Source organism: Monodon monoceros, unplaced genomic scaffold, assembly GCF_005190385.1.
Source record: "Monodon monoceros isolate NGI ecotype Baffin Bay Population unplaced genomic scaffold, NGI_Narwhal_1 Super_Scaffold_16, whole genome shotgun sequence".
NCBI lineage: Eukaryota > Metazoa > Chordata > Mammalia > Artiodactyla > Monodontidae > Monodon > Monodon monoceros.
In genome coordinates, this window is record NW_021703772.1 from 46,264,348 (window position 1) to 46,283,471 (window position 19,124).

The 19,124-nt window shown below is 37.0% G+C and overlaps 1 protein-coding gene across 4 annotated transcripts in view; it reads left to right on the forward strand.

Moving 5' to 3' along the window:
• Positions 1 to 19,124, forward strand: part of TFPI (tissue factor pathway inhibitor) — an 81,434-nt gene that overhangs the window by 14,415 nt on the left and 47,895 nt on the right. For 3 of the 4 annotated variants that reach the window (XM_029224409.1, XM_029224412.1, XM_029224410.1), the window contains exon 2: positions 12,049 to 12,224. The exons of the other annotated variant lie outside the window; for it this stretch is intronic. The gene's annotated coding sequence lies outside the window, so the exon portion shown is untranslated. The remainder of the gene's footprint in view (positions 1 to 12,048; positions 12,225 to 19,124) is intronic. 4 annotated transcript variants of the gene reach the window in all.

Sequence of the window (19,124 nt, forward strand, 5' to 3'; positions counted from 1 at the left end):
GCGACCTACACGCAGAGGCAGGGCCAAATCCAAAGCTGAGCTCCTGTGAGCTGTGAGAACAAAGAAGAGAAAGGGAAATCTCTCCCAGCAGCCTCAGAAGCAGCGGATTAAAGCTCCACAATCAACTTGATATACCCTGCATCTGTGGAATACCTGAATAGATAAGGAATGATCCCAAATTGAAGAGGTGGACTTTAGGAGCGAGATCTATGATTTTTTTCCCTTTTCCTCTTTTTGTGAATGGGTACATGTATGCTTCTGTGTGAGATCTTGTCTGCATAGTCTTGCTTCCACCATTTGTCCTAGGGCTCTATCCGTCCATGGTTTATTTAAAAAAATTTTTTTCTTAATAATTAATTTTAATTGTAATAACTTTATTATGCTTTACCTTCGTTCTTTCTTTCTTTCCTTCCTTCCTTCCCTCCTTTAGACAACGAATCACCCCAAATTGAGGAGGTGGTCTCTGAGAGCAAGATTTATGATTTTTCCCCCTTTACCTCTTTTTGTGAGGGTGTATGTGTATGCTTCTGTGTAAGATTTTCTCTGTATAGCTTTGCTTCCAACATTTGTCCTAAGGTTCTATCCGTCCCTTTTTTTTTCTAAATATTTTTTAATTCAATAACTATATTATACTTTATTTTATTTTTACTGTATCTTCTTTCTTTCTGTCTTTTTTCCTTCTTTCCCTCCTTCCTTCCTTCCTCTCTCCCTCCCTCCCTCCTTTATTTCCTTCTTTGCTTCTTCCTTCCTTCCTTCCTTTCCTCCTTTCCTTCTTTCTTTCCTCATACTTCTACTAATTCTCTCTACTTTTTCTCCCTTTTATTCTGAGCCATGTGGATGAAAGGCTCTTGGTGCTCCAGCCAGGAGTCAGGGCTCTGCCTCTGAGGTAGGAGAGCCAACTTCAGGTCACTGGTCAACAAGAGACCTCCCAGCTCCACATAATATTAAACGGCGGAAATCTCCCGGAGACCTCCATCTTAACACCAGCACCCAGCTTCACTCAATGACCAGCAAGCCACAGTGCTGGACAACCTATGCCAAACAACTAGCAAAACAGGAACACAACCCCACCCATTAGCAGAGAGGCGGCCTAAAATCATAATAAGGCCACAGACACCCCAAAACACACCACCAGACGTGAACCTGCCCACTAGAGAGACAAGATCCAGCCTCATCCACCACAACACAGGCACTAGTCCCCTCCACCAGGAAGCCTACACAACCCACTGAAACAACCTTAGCCACTGGAGACAGACATCAAAAACAACGGGAACTACAAACCTGCAGCCTGAAAAAAGGAGACTCCAAACACAGTAAGATAAGCAAAATGAGAAGACAGAAAAACACACAGCAGATGAAGGAGCAAGATAAAAATGCACCAGACCTAACAAATGAAGAGGAAATAGGCAGTCTACCTGAAAAGGAATTCAGAATAATGATAGTAAGGATGATCTGAAATCTTGGAAATAGAATGGACAAAATGCAAGAAACAGTTAACAAGGACCTAGAAGAAATAAAGATGGAACAAGCAACAATGAACAACGCAATAAATGAAATTAAAAATACTCTAGAAGGGATCAATAACAGAATAACTGAGGCAGAAGAACGGATAAGTGACCTGGAAGATAAAGTAGTGGAAATAACTACTGCAGAGCAGAATAAAGAAAAAAGAATGAAAAGAACTGAGGACAGTCTCAGACACCTCTGGGACAACATTAAATGCACCAACATTCGAATTATAGGGGTTCCAGAAGAAGAAGAGAAAAAGAAAGGGACTGAGAAAATATTTGAAGAGATTATAGTTGAAAACTTCCCTAATATGGGCAAGGAAATAGTTAATCAAGTCCAGGAAGCACAGAGAGTCCTATACAGGATAAATTCAAGGAGAAATACGCCAAGACACGTATTAATCAAACTGTCAAAAATTAAATACAAAGAAAGCATATTAAAAGCAGCAAGGGAAAAACAACAAATAACACACAAGGGAATCCCCATAAGGTTAACAGCTGATCTCTCAGCAGAAACCCTACAAGCCAGAAGGGAGTGGCAGGACATACTGAAAGTGATGAAGGAGAAAAACCTGCAACCAAGACTACTCTACCCAGCAAGGATCTCATTCAGATTTGATGGAGAAATTAAAACCTTTACAGACAAGCAAAAGCTGAGAGAGTTCAGCACCACCAAACCAGCTTTACAACAAATGCTAAAGGAACTTCTCTAGACAAGAAACAGAAGAGAAGGAAAAGACCTATAATAATGAACCCAAAACAATTTAGAAAATGGAAATAGGAACATACATATCGATAATTACCTTAAATATAAATGGACTAAATGCTCCCACCAAAAGACACAGATGGGCTGAATGGATACAAAAACAAGACCCTTATATATGCTGTCTACAAGAGACCCACTTCAGACCTAGAGACACATGGATGGGGATGGAAAAAGATATTCCATGCAAATGGAAACCAAAAGAAAGCTGGAGTAGCAATTCTCATATCAGACAAAATAGACTTTAAAATAAGGACTATTAAAAGAGACAAAGAAGGACACTACATAATGATCAAGGGATTGATCCAACAAGAAGATATAACAATTGTAAATATTTATGCACCCAACACAGGAGCACCTCAATACATAAGGCAAATACTAACAGCCATAAAAGGGGAGATCGACAGTAACACATTCATAGTAGGGGACTTTAACACCCCACTTTCACCCATGGACAGATCATCCAAAATGAAAATAAATAAGGAAACACAAGCTTTAAATGATACATTAAACAAGATGGACTTAATTGATATTTATAGGACACTCCATCCAAAAACAACAGAATACACATTTTTCTCAAGTACTCATGGAACATTCTCCAGGATGGATCATATCTTGGGTCACAAATCAAGCCTTGGTAAATTTAAGAAAATTGAAATTGTATGAAGTATCTTTTCTGACCACAATGCCAGGAGACTAGATATCAATTACAGGAAAAGATCTGTAAAAAATACAAACACATGGAGGCTAAACAATACACTACTTAATAATGAAGTGATCACTGAAGAAATCAAAGAGGAAATAAAAAATACCTAGAAACAAATGACAGTGGAGACACAACGACCCAAAACCTATGGGATGCATCAAAAGCAGTTCTAAGGGGGAAGTTTATAGCAATACAAGCCCACCTTAAGAAGCAGGAAACATCTCGAATAAAGAACCTAACCTTGCACCTCAAGCAATTAGAGAAAGAAGAACAAAAAAAACCCCAAAGCTAGCAGAAGGAAAGAAATCATAAAAATCAGAACAGAAATAAATGAAAAAGAAATGAAGGAAACAATAGTAAAGATCAATAAATCTAAAAGCTGGTCCTTTGAGAAGATAAACAAAATAGATAAACCACTAGCCAGACTCATCAAGAAAAAAAGGGAGAAGACTCAAATCAATAGAATTAGAAATGAAAAAGGAGAAGTAACAACTGACACTGCAGAAATAAAAAAAATCATGAGAGATTACTACAAGCAACTCTATGCCAATAAAATGGACAATCTGGAAGAAATGGACAAATTCTTAGAAATGCACAACCTGCCAAGACTGAATCAGGAAGAAACAGAAAATATGAACAGACCAATCACAAGCACTGAAATTGAAACTGTGATTAAAAATCTTCCAACAAACAAAAGCCCAGGACCAGATGGCTTCACAGGTGAATTCTATCAAACGTTTAGAGAAGAGCTAACACCTGTCCTTCCCAAACTCTTCCAAAATATAGCAGAGGGAGGAACACTCCCAAACTCATTCTACGAGGCCGCCATCACCTTGAAACCAAAACCAGACAAGGATGTCACAAAGAAAGAAAACTACAGGCCAATATCACTGATGAACATAGATGCAAAAATCCTCAACAAAATACTAGCAAACAGAATCCAACAGCACATTAAAAGGATCATACACCATGATCAAGTGGGGTTTATTCCAGGAATGCAAGGATTCTTCAATATACGCAAATCTATCAATGTGATAAACCATATTAACAAATTGAAGGAGAAAAACCATATGATCATCTCAATAGATGCAGAGAAAGCTTTCGACAAAATTCAACACCCATTTATGATAAAAACCCTGCAGAAAGTAGGCATAGAGGGAACTTTCCTCAACATAATAAAGGCCATATATGACAAGCCCACAGCAAACATCATCCTCAATGGTGAAAAACTGAAAGCATTTCCACTAAGATCAGGAACAAGACAAGGTTGCCCACTCTCACCACTCTTATTCAACATAGTTTTGGAAGTTATAGCCACAGCAATCAGAGAAGAAAAGGAAATAAAAGGAATCCAAATCGGAAAAGAAGAAGTAAAGCTGTCACTGTTTGCAGATGACATGATACTATACATAGAGAATCCTAAAGATGCTACCAGAAAACTACTAGAGCTAATCAATGAATTTGGTAAAGTAGCAGGATACAAAATTAATGCACAGAAATCTCTGGCATTCCTATATACTAATGATGAAAAATCTGAAAGTGAAATCAAGAAAACACTCCCACTTACCATTGCAACAAAAAGAATAAAATATCTAGGAATAAACCTACCTAAGGAGACAAAAGACCTGTATGCAGAAAATTATAAGACACTGATGAAGGAAATTAAAGATGATACAAATAGATGGAGAGATATACCATGTTCTTGGATGGGAAGAATCAACATTGTGAAAATGACTCTACTACCCAAAGCAATCTACAGATTCAATGCAATCCCTATCAAACTACCACTGGCATTTTTCACAGAACTAGAACAAAATATTTCACAATTTGTATGGAAACACAAAAGACCCCGAATAGCCAAAGCAATCTTGAGAACGAAAAAAGGAGCTGGAGGAATCAGGCTCCCTGACTTCAGACTATACTACAAAGCTACAGTAATCCAGACAGTATGGTACTGGCACAAAAACAGAAAGATAGATCAATGGAACAGGATAGAAAGCCCAGAGATAAACCCACGCACATACGGACACCTTATCTTTGATAAAGGTGGCAGGAATGTACAGTGGAGAAAGGACAGCCTCTTCAATAAATGGTGCTGGGAAAACTGGACAGGTACATGTAAAAGTATGAGATTAGATCACTCCCTAACACCATACACAAAAATAAGCTCAAAATGGATTAAAGACCTAAATGTAAGGCCAGAAACTATCAAACTCTTAGAGGAAAACATAGGCAGAACACTCTATGACATAAATCACAGCAAGATCCTTTCTGACCCACCTCCTAGAGTAATGGAAATAAAAACAAAAATAAACAAATGGGACCTAATGAAACTTCAAAGCTTTTGCACAGCAAAGGAAACCATAATCAAGACCAAAAGACAACCCTCAGAATGGGAGAAAATATTTGCAAATGAAGCAAGTGACAAAGGATTAATCTCCAAAATTTACAAGCAGCTCATGCAGCTCAATAACAAAAAAACAAACAACCCAATCCAAAAATGGGCAGAAGACCTAAATAGACATTTCTCCAAAGAAGATATAGAGAATGCCAACAAACACATGAAAGAATGCTCAACATCATTAATCATTAGAGAAATGCAAATCAAAACTACAATGAGATATCATCTCACACCAGTCAGAATGGCCATCATCAAAAAATCTAGAAACAATAAATGCTGGAGAGGGTGTGGAGAAAAGGGAACACTCTTGCACTGCTGGTGGGAATGTGAATTGGTTCAGCCACTATGGAGAACAGTATGGAGGTTCCTTAAAAAACTACAAATAGAATTACCATATGACCCAGCAATCCCACTACTGGGCATATACCCTGAGAAAACCAAAATTCAAAAAGAGTCATGTACCAAAATGTTCATTGCAGCTCTATTTACAATAGCCCGGAGATGGAAACAACCTAAGCGCCCATCATCGGATGAATGGATAAAGAAGATGTGACACATATATACAATGGAATTACTCAGCCTTAAAAAGAAACAAAATTGGGTTATTTGTAATGTGATGGATTGACCTAGAGTCTGTCATACAGAGTGAAGTAAGTCAGAAAGAAAAAGACAAATACCGTATGCTGACACATATATATGGAATTTAAGAAAAAAAAGGATGTCATGAAGAACCTAGGGGTGGGACGGGAATAGAGACGCAGACCTACTGGAGAACGGACTTGAGGATATGGGGAGGGGGAAGGGTGAGCTTTGACAGGGCGAGAGAGAGTCATGGACATACACACACTAACAAACGTAGTAAGGTAGATAGCTAGTGGGAAGCAGCCGCACGGCACAGGGATATTAGCTCGGTGCTTTGTGACAGCCTGGAGGGGTGGGATAGGGAGTGTGGGAGGGAGGGAGATGCAAGAGGGAGGACATATGGGAACATATGTATATATATAACTGATTCACTTTGTTATAGAGCAGAAACTAACACACCATTGTAAAGCAATTGTACCCCAATAAAGATGTTAAAAATAAATAAATTTAAAAAAAAAAAGGGGGATTCTGACCTGAGCTTTATAGTAATGATATTATTTTCCCATCCTCCAAGCATTCTTCAATCAAAAATGCTGAAAAAGTTGGTTAATAGCCAGTTTGTGAAATAAAAACAGCAGAATAACTGTCAGGTTACGTTTGGCTGCTAGAAGGCAAAATCCGTAGCATGAGTAGCTTAAATATGAGGCCATTTACTAGTTCACATTATACAAAGTACAGAGGATGCTTCAAGATTTGTTAATTCAACACAGATCTAAGTGCTTTCCATCTTTTTATTTCCATCACTAAGAGCAGGTCATCCTTATCTAGGGATAGTTCTCAACATTACAAGATGGTTGCTTCAGTCATAGGCATCACATACAGACAAAACAAGTGGAAGGAAATATTATGTGCCCTCCCATGTGGCTCATTTAGAATAAGGACCTTTTTCAAAAGTTCCCCAGCCCTGGAAGATAGCATACTTCCTTTCTCATCTCATTGGTCAGAGATTTATGAAATAGAAATATCTAAACCAATGTCTGTAAGGGAAATGGAATCACCATGATTAATGTAGATTAATGAAGAGTTTATTGTTTATGAATTTATTCCTTAGGTGGGCATAGGCTATCCTTCCCTGAGAACTGGACATATGAACATATTCAGTTTATCTATCAATGAAAAGTGACAGAATTGTTGTTGCATAAGCAAATGAGATGACTGAAACAACACCTTACAAAGTTTAAAAAAAAAAAGACAAAAATATATCCATAATCTCACTGACCTAATTTCCCTTATTAAAGCATATTTTTCTGTATAAACACCAATTTTTGCTTAGTTTATCTTAAAGTGTACATATATTTTTGTATACAGCTTTTAAAATTCATATTACCATGATTAATCCCCTCTTAATCTTCTAGTCATTATCATTACCAATTTAACTTTGTATAATATTACGTCTGGTGGATGGATGTACTGCCATATCTAATAATTGTCGATGTTGCATACCTACATTGTTTAAAAATGTAATATTTCTATTCTTAAAAAGATTGTGCATTTAGTCATTTTCATATTTTTAAATTCCCAAGTGTCATATCAGTACCTTAAAGTCTCATCTACGTTTTTTAACAAAGAAAGTACACATTTAGGAAAAATTTTTAGTCGACGATTAAATAATAAGCCACTTATATACTTCCCCTTGCCAACACTACTCAAAGTTCTGCCTTTTTTGTCCTTTATCTCTGTCCAATTGATAAAATCCAACTCTGAATCCTTCAAAAGTTTAATTCCTGATTCTGGAGGGAAAGAGCACTGAATTTTGAAGGCACAAATTACTATGAATTTATAGTTTGGGATTCCAGCAGCCCATAATCCTTTAAGATTTTCGATACGCCATTTTATTTTACCTGGAGAAAATGTCATACTGTCACATTTTTAAAAGTCCATTATTTCTTGACATTTTGAACAGAAAATCTCAGCCTCTTCTTCACATAGAAAATTGAATCACAGCAAGAAAATCTTCAATTTTCTTTTCTTTATTTATTTATGACTGCATTGGATCTTCATTGCTGTGCACAGGCTTTCTCTAGTTGTGGCAAGTAGGGGCTACTCTTCATTGCGGGGCATGAGCTTCTCATTACGGTGGCTTCTCTTATCACAGAGCACGGGCTCTAGGTGTGTGGGCTTCCGTAGTTGCAGCACGTGGGCTCAGTAGTTGTGGCACACGGGCTTAGTTGCTCCATGGTATGTGGGATCTTCCTGGACCAGGGCTCGAACCCATGTCCTCTGCATTGGCAGGCAGATTCTTAACCACTGCACCACCAGGGAAGTCCGAAAATCTTCAACTTTCTATCTACTCTTCAACAGCTCCATCATAAGACACGCACATACACACACACACACACCTGAAAAATGTGTCCTATTTCTCTCCCCACAGAGAAAACCTCATTTCAATGGAAGTTACTCTTCTTCAGGCCAAGGTTAGACCCTCTTTACTTGTGTCCAGGATCTCAGTCTCTATTTATTTTATTTTTAGCTTTTGTCTCTTCCTCTCTAGTGGCAGAATCATATTAAACTAAGCCCTCCACAAAAGTTTCCCTCAAACACCCTCTCTTACTTTCCAGCATAGATTTATAAAATGATATCCTCAATTGCTGTTTTCACAGCCTTTGTTCCAATTCCTTCCTCAGGTCACCAGTTGCTGCCCCCCACCACTGTACCAAATTTTATTTTGCAGTGTGCAAGGGTACTGACAATGCCACTGTCACTAAACCCCATGCATGTTTTTTAACTCTTGTACTTGAACCCTCTGTGCTCTAGACATTGTCAACTTGTGCCAATGTAATGAAGTATTCATTTCCTTAGCACCTATGTCACTACAGCCTCCCAGGTTTCCTTTTGTTTCCCTGTCTATTTCTTAATCTTCTTCTTAGACCTATTTCCCTCATCCTTGTTCTCCACAGTTCACTTATAGGGTGTTCCTTCCCCATCTTCACACTCACCTTATAGAGTCACTGTCAGGATTATGTGAATTAGTATTTGCACAACCATTCAGAAGAACACCTGCTTCATATCACATGCTACCTAAATACTTGTTAATCAAATCAACCTCAGCACTCCACAGAGTAATTTTCATTTTTATCTTGATTCTCACATTTCTGTCTCTACAGAGATGTCTACCCTGAGCTCCATGTCTACATATTGAGCTTCTCATTTCATGGCTCCAATGAGTATCTTACAAATACTTAAAACTCTCCTGCTTTGGATGAAAATATTTATTTAAATCTATTATAGTTAGTAATACATAGTCATAGTAAAATTTTACCTATGATTCATACTATCTCAATAATACCAAATAGAATGCTTACTTTTTTATTGAGATATATTTGACATATAACATTGTGTGAATTTAAAGTGCATGATGTGTAGATTTGATATATTAATACATGACAATATGATTATTACCATAGCATTGGCTAATACCTTTATCACATCACATAATTATCATTTCTTTTTTGTGGTGGGAACAATTAAGATCTAGTCTCCTAGCAACTTTGATGTTTATAATACAGTACTATTGTCTATAATCACTATGCTGTGCATTAGATCTCCACGACTTATTTATCTACTGGCTATAAGTTTGTGCCCTTAAACAACATCTCCCCAATTTCCCCATCCCTCAGGCTCTAGTAACCACCTTAGAATGCTTACTTTAGATTTATACAGATATATCACTTAGATGAAAACCAAACTACATTTTTTTCAAAATGGCATCAAACACAAATTAAATAGACAATTTCTGGATGGTTTTATTGTTAACATTTTTGGTATTTTTCTCATTGTAAAGATGGGAAAAATAAAATTTCTAGGTACCTAGAACTTATAAGCTTATTATAGTCTTAAAGTTATATTAAAAGAATATACTATAGATATTTTTGAATGAAAAAATTAAATTTGTATCATAAAATTATAACTAAATTGTTGCAAAATACACATAGAAAAAATTCCTTAAATACATTTACTTTTCTGTTATTGACTTTTTAAAATAAAAAGACATTGACCATTATGTCAATTATGGTGATAATAAAATATATCACATTTTAATTATGTATCATAAAACAAGATTAATTTAGATGAAATAAACAACACATATAATAAGACCTCAAGGGCACAATTGGAATTCCTTGATAGATGGAGTATTATAGAGAATATACAGTCATGAGCTAAGGCAGAGACTAGAATGTAAACAACTAAGATCACCGGGTTGTGGGGGGCTGTTGGTGGTGGGATGAATTGGGAGATTGGGATTGACATGTATACACTAATATGTATAAAATAGATAACTAATAAGAACCTGCTGTATAAAAAATAAATAAATAAAATTTTTTTAAAAAAGAACAACTAAGATCACCATCGCAGCCTCTCTAGTGAGCTCTTGTTATTTGGCCCTCTCTGGAAGTCTACACCACACCTCTCTCTATAGACCAGCAAATCATCTGACTCTGTATATATGTCTACTGCTTGGCAAGTCAGCAGTGGCCAGATGCTAATGTGACTTCATTATTATCCATTCAATAGGAGTTTGGAGAGCTGACTTTATGAGTAGAGAATATGGGCAGGTTTTCTTAGAAGTAAGGGTGGAGAAAAGGAAGAAATAATTAGTTGAATACTTATTGCCATCTCTAGTAGAGGATTAAGTTATAATTGAAGTCCATTATGTCCCCTCTCATCCATACAGTTTTAAATAATTTTTTTTTAGTTTTAAATAATTTTAGTTTATACATTTGTTTTAAATTTCTCCAGTGACTTTTTACTTTCTTTTTTGCAGAACTCTTAATTCATCAATTTGTTCTATACACATTTATTGAGCTCCTGTTAGATACCAGAAAGAACAGATATAATTGCCACATTTAAGGACAGAGAAAACAGATAGTAAGCAAACGTGTTACATAGGGATAAGTGCAGTGATTTTTAAAAAAAATGAAAAGGAATGGAACATAATCATGGAGCTATTTTGTCTCAGTGTTCAAGGCAGGATTCTGAAAAGACTCCATTTGTGCAGAGATTTGATACAGAACCAATATATCCATAGCATTTATGAGATTGAATCAGAGCATGATTCCAGAGGTGGAGAGGTAAGGAAGACCCTGTGAGTAGGGATTTAGCACAGAATTTCCTCTCTGCTGCAGTTGGGAGTGTCTCTACATCCTTTTCCATAAGAGTAATCATAACTTCTCATTTTCCTAATATGTTGCAGCAAATGGTACATACTTAGTTTTCAGGCCCTTAGGAAAATTTAATAAACTTTATTATGCAAAATTACGAAAAAAATCCAATCTTAAAATAAAACTTCTCAGTAATTTCATAGCCCAGAAAACTAACTGGCTGAGTAAAAATTATTCTCTAATTTCAAGTTATAAGGACTGACATACAGGGCAGTGCTTTCTGCTCTGGAACATATGATTTGTGATTACAGTTGAGGAATGAAGCAGAGAAGGGATTAGGCAGTGAGGGTCTGTTTTACCTGCCAAGTCTTTCCTTCTTGTCAACTTTAAAAGACACCTTCCTAGAAGAGATTATACAGAACAATTTTCTCAGAACACGTCGCCTCTTAGTAAATAACAACAAAAACCCAACAAAAGCACATAAATTGAGAGAACTGGATACTAAGCATCCTTATAGTATAGGTGATTCTACATTTCCTATAGGAATGTGGCAGGCCATGGCCAGTCCTGCCTCAGGCTTAATTTTTAAGCAACAAGAAATAGAACATGGTAGTCTGTAACTGTGCAGAAAGAAAAGAATTGGCTTACATATTAAAAAGCAAACTCTAGGGCTGATGTATCTCTTCCCACAGCCTAATGACAAAAGGGAAGTGACCCTTGCTTCTGAAACAAATCTACTAACCAAGTTTAGAGATACTTTCTTAAGAAACTAGGAGGGCTCCTGCTATGATGAACTGAATTGTGTCCCTCCCACCCCAAATTCATATGTTGAAACCATAATCCTTCATATGATTGTATTCGGACATAAGACTTTTAGGAGATAATTAATGTTAAAATGAGGTCATAACAGTGGTGTCCTAATCTGACAGGACTGGTGACCTTAAAGAAGAGGAAGGGAGAGAGATCCTTCTCTCTATGTATGCACACACAGAAGAAAGGCCACTTGAGGACATAGAGAGAAGGTGGTTTCTGCAAGCCAAGAAGAAAGCTCTCTCCAGGAGCCTGATTCTGCCAATGCCTTGGTCTTGGACTTCCCTCCAGAACTGTGAGAAATTTGTTTCTGTTGTTTAAGCCATCTAGTTCATGGTATCATCTTATGGCAGCCATAGTAGACTAAGATAGCTCCTGTGAGCTTTATCCACAAAATCGCTTGTATCCTTACCTGACAAAGATCCATTTCAAGCCGTGTTGGCTGGTTGGAAGTGATAGGAAAGAAAAACTACCTTGAACGAGGTCTAATTCAGCATTCTTGCCAGACCTCAAATCTGGACTAGGTCATTGATGATTGCCTACCTTAAGCATTGAGGCTCTTTCACTCAATTTTTACCAGCTGGCCTATCAACATAAACTTCCTTTATAATATTGCATGCTCAGAGCTCCAAAAAACTTACGCTGCCAACATGCTTTGGAGCATGGTTCCATTCTAAGATGATGGCTGCCTTAATCAAATCTGTAGTGTCTTTTTCAAATTTTGACTTAACCATTTTTATTACAACAAATCACACTAATCAATCCACAGAGGAATGTGTAAATATAATTTTTAATAATATTTAAATTTTCTTTTACCAAAACTTTTTTTTTTTTGCGGTACGCGGGCCTCTCCTGTTGCGGAGCACAGGCTCTGGACGCGCAGGCTTAGCGGCCATGGCTCACGGGCCCAGCCGCTCCGCGGCACCTGGGATCTTCCCGGACCGGGGCACGAACCCGTGTCCCCTGCATCGGCAGGCATACTCTCAACCACTGCGCCACCAGGAAAGCCCCCAAAACTTTTTTTTTAATTTGACAGTATAAAGCAATAACTAAGGCATTTGCTTTAGAATTAGTACATCTGCACAACCACTTGCAAGCTGTTTTCTTAGAAAAGTTATTTTATCATTTTGAACCACTATTTGAACCTCTATTTTCAAATAGTTCAAATCATTTTGAACCTCTATCAAATGAGGATAAGTTAACAACATTATCTTAGACAGAGTGTGAAATATAAATGAGAAAGAAATAATAATTAAGGCTCATTATTGGAAACTGCTTTTCACATTATGATTTATTATCATTAAAGTGACAAACTGTAATTTCACCACCCCATGGTAAAAACAAAAAATAAGGTGGCTTAAAAGCAGGCATCTAGAGAGAAAATCTAAACAAAGACTTAATCTACAATATGAAAATTAATCCCAGATATTTCAAGAGCTGACTATAATTACATGTTTGAAATGGGGCTTAAATAAAATAGGAATTTGCTCTTTTCAACTCTAGTCTTTAGCCAAGATTTTTTAAAATGCATGTATATGTGGTTTCTATTTCTTCTAAAGTTTGGGAAAAAAAGAGAAAATATGTTACTTAACAGATTTTTCAAGTACCTCTTTTAGATGTTCCCTTGTGTAGACTTCTTCTAATCTGTTCATTCAGGCTTTGACTGATGGGTGAACTTCTGTATCCTCTTCCCAGGTATGAGAGGCAAACACCTAAGTTTTCTAAGGTTTATGACCTATTCCCTTCTCTAATATGGTTCGCTAAGGCTTGGGCCAGAAACCAGCTACCCATATATATGGATAGAGTGATGTGGAAATATTTACACAGTAATAAATATAATTACTAATGAAGTGTAGAGCTAAAGCTAGGAATAGAAAACATTTCGGCAACTTACTGAATCAAAAATTACAGTAATGATCACAGTAAAAACTTATATTGGTCAGTTAATTGTACTTGTAAGATTAGCAAACCAGAGAAATCAATTATTTTGAGAAATCAATTTTTATCCCGTAGTTCCCACAGTAATATTGCCTAATCATCGTCTTCAAGTCACAATAAAGGTATATCGCAAAAAGAAATAAACAGAGAGAGACTAAGTGATTAATACATTTAATTATAGTTTCCTGTATTGGATTTGGTCTCTATTCCACAAATCTTGTTTATTTTAACGGTGCTTTGAGATCCTATCCTGCTTCTGTCACTAACTAGCCACCTGGGCATATGAGGTTGGAAAACAAACCATGTATCTCTAATATAAATTCAGTATACCTGCCCCAGTGGCTACACAGCATTATTATCAAGATTCAGTAACCTGGGACTTCTCTGGTGGCGCAGTGGTTAAGAATCGGCCTGCCAATGCAGGGGTCACGGTTTCGAGCCCCTGGACCGGGAAGATCCCACATGCTGCGGAGCAAATAAGACCATGCGCCACAACTACTGAGCCTGCGCTCTAGAGCCCGCGAGCCACAATTACTGAGCCCGTGTGCCACAACTACTGAAGCCCACGTACCTAGAGCCCGTGCTCTGCAACAAGAGAACCCACCACAATGAGAAGCCTGTGCACCGCAACGAAGAGCAGCCCCCTCTCACGGCAACTTGAGAAAGCCCACACCCAGCAACAAAGACCCAACACAGCCAAAAATTTAAATAAATTAAAAAAAAAAGATACAGTAACCTAATAGGTAAGAAACCACTTCAAAAAATAATAAATCATTACAAAATACAAATGTTTTATAATGATATATCTTTGTACTTCTATTATCATTCTTAAAATAAATGTGGTGAATATACCATACAGCCAGAGCCTCAGGAAATTTGATCTTAATTTTAATTGTAGGTCATAGATAAATAATCCTGATACCAAAATAATGCTTGTAGCGATGACTCAATGCCTCAGTAATGTGAGATCCAGGGGGGAGTTAATAAAGAGATAAGGCTTTGTACTGACTTGTTAGAATTTGCTAGGTGGCAAATGTGCAGTTACACAGCCTTAGATCTCTCTTGGGAAATTGCCCAAACATTTGTATTTCCACAATGTATTTATTTAGAAAAATACTCTTTTCCTGAGGAAAATCTGGCTCTCAAATCTCTCCCTGAGATTATGCAATTTCAGTAACTCTATTCAGGAACAAGTGTTGGAAGTCTACTGAGAAATATATTTAACAAAAATCCATTTCCAGACTCTAATTGTTGTGAATATTTGGGAATTTTCACTTGAAAATACTACTTATTAAAAAATGAACTTCAAAACATTAAAAAAAAATAGAAAACTGTAAGAATACCGATAGGGCTTTTTGTCTTCCTCCCCTTACTGTAGATTTATTCTCATGTTACCTTTCTTCATTCATTATCCTTGGTGTTAGGGCACTGCAAACTCACCCAAAATGAGAAACAGCCAAGAAAGCACAAAGGTTAGAGATAAAAACAGGCACTAGGTTTTAGTGGGCAGCCCCCCACAGGGTTCAGCCAAATTGAGTGGAGGGAAGTATTAAACACCAAGAGGATAACAACATTGCCACTGCTGAGCAGAAAATTGGAATTATTTTTCAAGTTATATTTTTCCTTTTTTTCTGGTTGTCAGGTTTTGTCTCTCCTGTCTTTCATTGCTACACTGCAAATAAATAAGCAGCCAACATGAAATTTCTTTTAGACATGGCAAAATACTCATTGAACTTAGAGATTACTAGTAAAATTTTAAAAAAGAAAAAGTTTAATGATATGTGATAAGGAAAATCTGAACTAGGAAGTTTAAATTATATAAGCACCATGATGATAATATACACGTAAACACAACATGTGATTTTTCCAGATAAATTTATAAGATGATAAAATAACAAGAGTGTACCCCAAAACTAATGATAAAATAGAGTAATAACTGCCTACATGTTGTTATATGCCTTTCCCAAAATGATGTATTAGAAATTTAATGCTGGGGACTTCCCTGGTGGTGCAGTGCTTAAGAATCTGCCTGCCAATGCAGGGGACACGGGTTTGATCCCTGGTCCAGGAAGATCCCACGTGCAGCGGAGCAACTAAGCCCATGCTCCACAACTACTGAGCCTGCACTCTAGAGCCCATGAGCCACAACTACTAAAGCCCATGTGTTCTAGGGCCCGCATGCCACAACTACTGAGCCCATGTGCTGCAATTACTGAAGCCTGCACGCCGAGAGCCCGTGCTCCGCAACAAGAGAAGCTGCCTCAATGAGAAAGCCTGCACACTGCAACGAAGAGTAGCCCCCGCTCGCAGCAACTAGAGAAAGCCTGCACGCAGCAACGAAGACCCAACACAGCCAAAATTTAAAAAAAAAAAAAAAAGAAAGAAATTTAATGCTATCCTTCCAGACTACTATTGGTCTCTTCCATTACCTGTGAGCTTTTTGCTCTGAATCCTGCCACAAGTTCTTATCCACATCAACATCCATTTCCATTTCCTTTGAGTTGTTCTCACCAAAGCCAAATTGCCAACATATTTCTAGTTCCAATGGACTTGGATTCTTAGAAAAACATTCATTTTACATTAAGATCTGTACTGCCTCATCTTACAACTTGTAGCCCAAGAAACCTCCCATACCTAACCAAATTATCACAAAAATGTCTCTCAGTTTGGGCCTAAGGTCTTTACAAATCAGTGCTATATTTTCAATTGTTTAGATTTTCAAAGAGTCTGAGATGACATTCTCAACAAAGAATAAGCTCAATATAGCTCAACAAAGAATAAGCAAAATATTTTGCTTCCGTTTTTACAGTACACCCAAAGTGATGTCAAGGATTACTTAAAATGATTATAATAGCTAAAATTTATTATATTAGTCATCAATCTAATGACCTTTCCATTTAATCCTCACACTCTCTGAAATAGGTTTTAGTAAAATACCCAGTCTATAAATGAGTAAATAGAGGCAGAGAGAGGATAAATATACTGTCAAATTCACATAAGTAGTAAGGTACAGAACTGGTATTTGAAGTTTTACAGTCTGTACTAGGTTACTAGAACTGCCATAAACAAAGTATGACAGACTGGGTAGCTTAAACAACAGAAATGTATTTCCTTACAGTTCTGGAGGCTAGAGTTTGAGATCAAGGTGTCAACAGGATTTATTTCTTCTAAGGCCTCTCTCCTGGGTTTATAGGTAGTCAGTCTTTCTCTGTGTCTGCTTTCTCTTTTTTTTAATAAAGACACCAGTCATAAGACCCACCCCAATGACTTCATTTATCCTTAATTATCTATTCAAAGGCCTTATCTCCAAAAACAGTCACATTCCGATGTACTGGGGGTTAAGACGTTAACATATGAATTTGGAGAGGACACAGTTCAGCTCATATCACAGTGTTAATCCAGATCCCTCCTCTTAACCACTAAACATGCAAGAGGAAGGGAGGGATGGAGGAGAAAAGGAAGGGAGGAAGGGGCGAGGGAGGGAGGGAGGGAGAGAGATGTTACTTAGGGCATTACTTGGATTGATTTGATGGCTCTTTGTTTCCATATGGGATATAACCACCTCTACCACAGTAATATACTTGTCAAGCAAACCAGAATAACCTTGAAGGCAGCTGGAGGTAGGGTGCTTTCTAGACAATGCTGAGACAGATTGACCAATTCTTGGGACAGCAGCTTGGTATGGTGATGTGACCTTGAGCTCTGAAGTTACACAGATATAGGTGCAAATATTAGCTCAGTTTCATTCAGCTGGGAAAAATTATATTCCCTTTCTGAGCTTCAGTTTTCTTAACATGGGTGTAATATTTCATATAGGATAGGATTTTTAAGAGTATTATAGTTGATATGAAGTTCATAGATGAGCTCATATCCTCAACAAGTGAAAACCTCAAAGTTCTTCATTTTTCCTTTCCATTTTTGCTCCTCACTTACTAGATTCACACAGACCACTTGCCTTTCTTTCACATACCCTCTCAAGAATATTAATATCATAAATAAATAGTGAAGTAATAAATAATACATTTCTTTCACCTAATTACCTCTTTTCTAAGCACACCTTTCTTTAGTCATCTCTCCTACACACTCACCATCTCTTTTGATTGGATTTAAGTAATCACCCTGTCTTCTTTCTTTGAGTTGCAAATTACCTATCACTTAAGCAAAATTTTACAAATAGAAATCTACTCTATTCATTTTACATTTTCTTTGAAAAATTTCTTTTTAAACAAATTTTTCAATTAAAATATTTTACACTTCCAGAAAAGTGGAATAAGCAATACAAAAGACACAATTAGAAAAATAAATGTGGATAAATGGATATTCCATCACATTGATTCTAATGTCTTTATTTTTTGGTGGCATTGGTAGAAATAAATAAAACTGTATGGATATATCCAATGATCCATATTGTAGCCTAATTTTAATTCACAAAGTTTATCCATATTAATTCATTTATTTATCCTTATGTCAGTCATCATTTTGGGTATTGAACATAGAATTGTGAATGTTATGCTAAGAATGGAAAATGCTTTAGTGATGGAGAGACAGTGACTATGTATGCAAATAAATATGTAAGTGGTGATAAGTGCTATTCCAAAAACAAAGCAAGTCATTACTTTTAGGAATGTAAAATGGTGCAGCTGCTTTGGAAAACAGTTTGGCAGTTCCTCAAATGACTAAACAGAACTATCATATGATCCAATAATTTCATTCCTAGGTATATACCTAAAAGGAATAAAAACATATCCTCACAAAAACTTGTGCACAGATGTTAATAGCAGCATTATTCATAATATCCAAAAAGTAGTAACAGCACAAATGTTCATTAAATGATGAATGGATAAATAAATTGTGGTATATTTATAGAATACTTTTAGCAATAAAAAGAAATTAAGTACTGGGACTTCCCTGGTGGCACAGTGATTAAGAATCTGCCTGCCAATGCAGGGGACACGGGTTCGAGCCCTGGTTTGGGAAGATTCCACATGCCGCTGAGCAACTAAGCCCGTGTGCCACAACTACTGAGCCTGCGCTCTAGAGCCCACAAGCCACAACTAATGAGCCCGTGTGCTGCAATTACTGAAGCCCACATGCCTAGAGCCCGTGCTCAGCAACAAGAGAAGCCACCACAATAAGCCCGTGCATCACAACAAAGAGTAACCCCCACTCACTGCAACTAGAGAAAGCCTGCACGCAGCAACAAAGACTCAACACAGCCGAAAACAAATAAAGTTTTAAAAAAAGAAATTAAGTACTG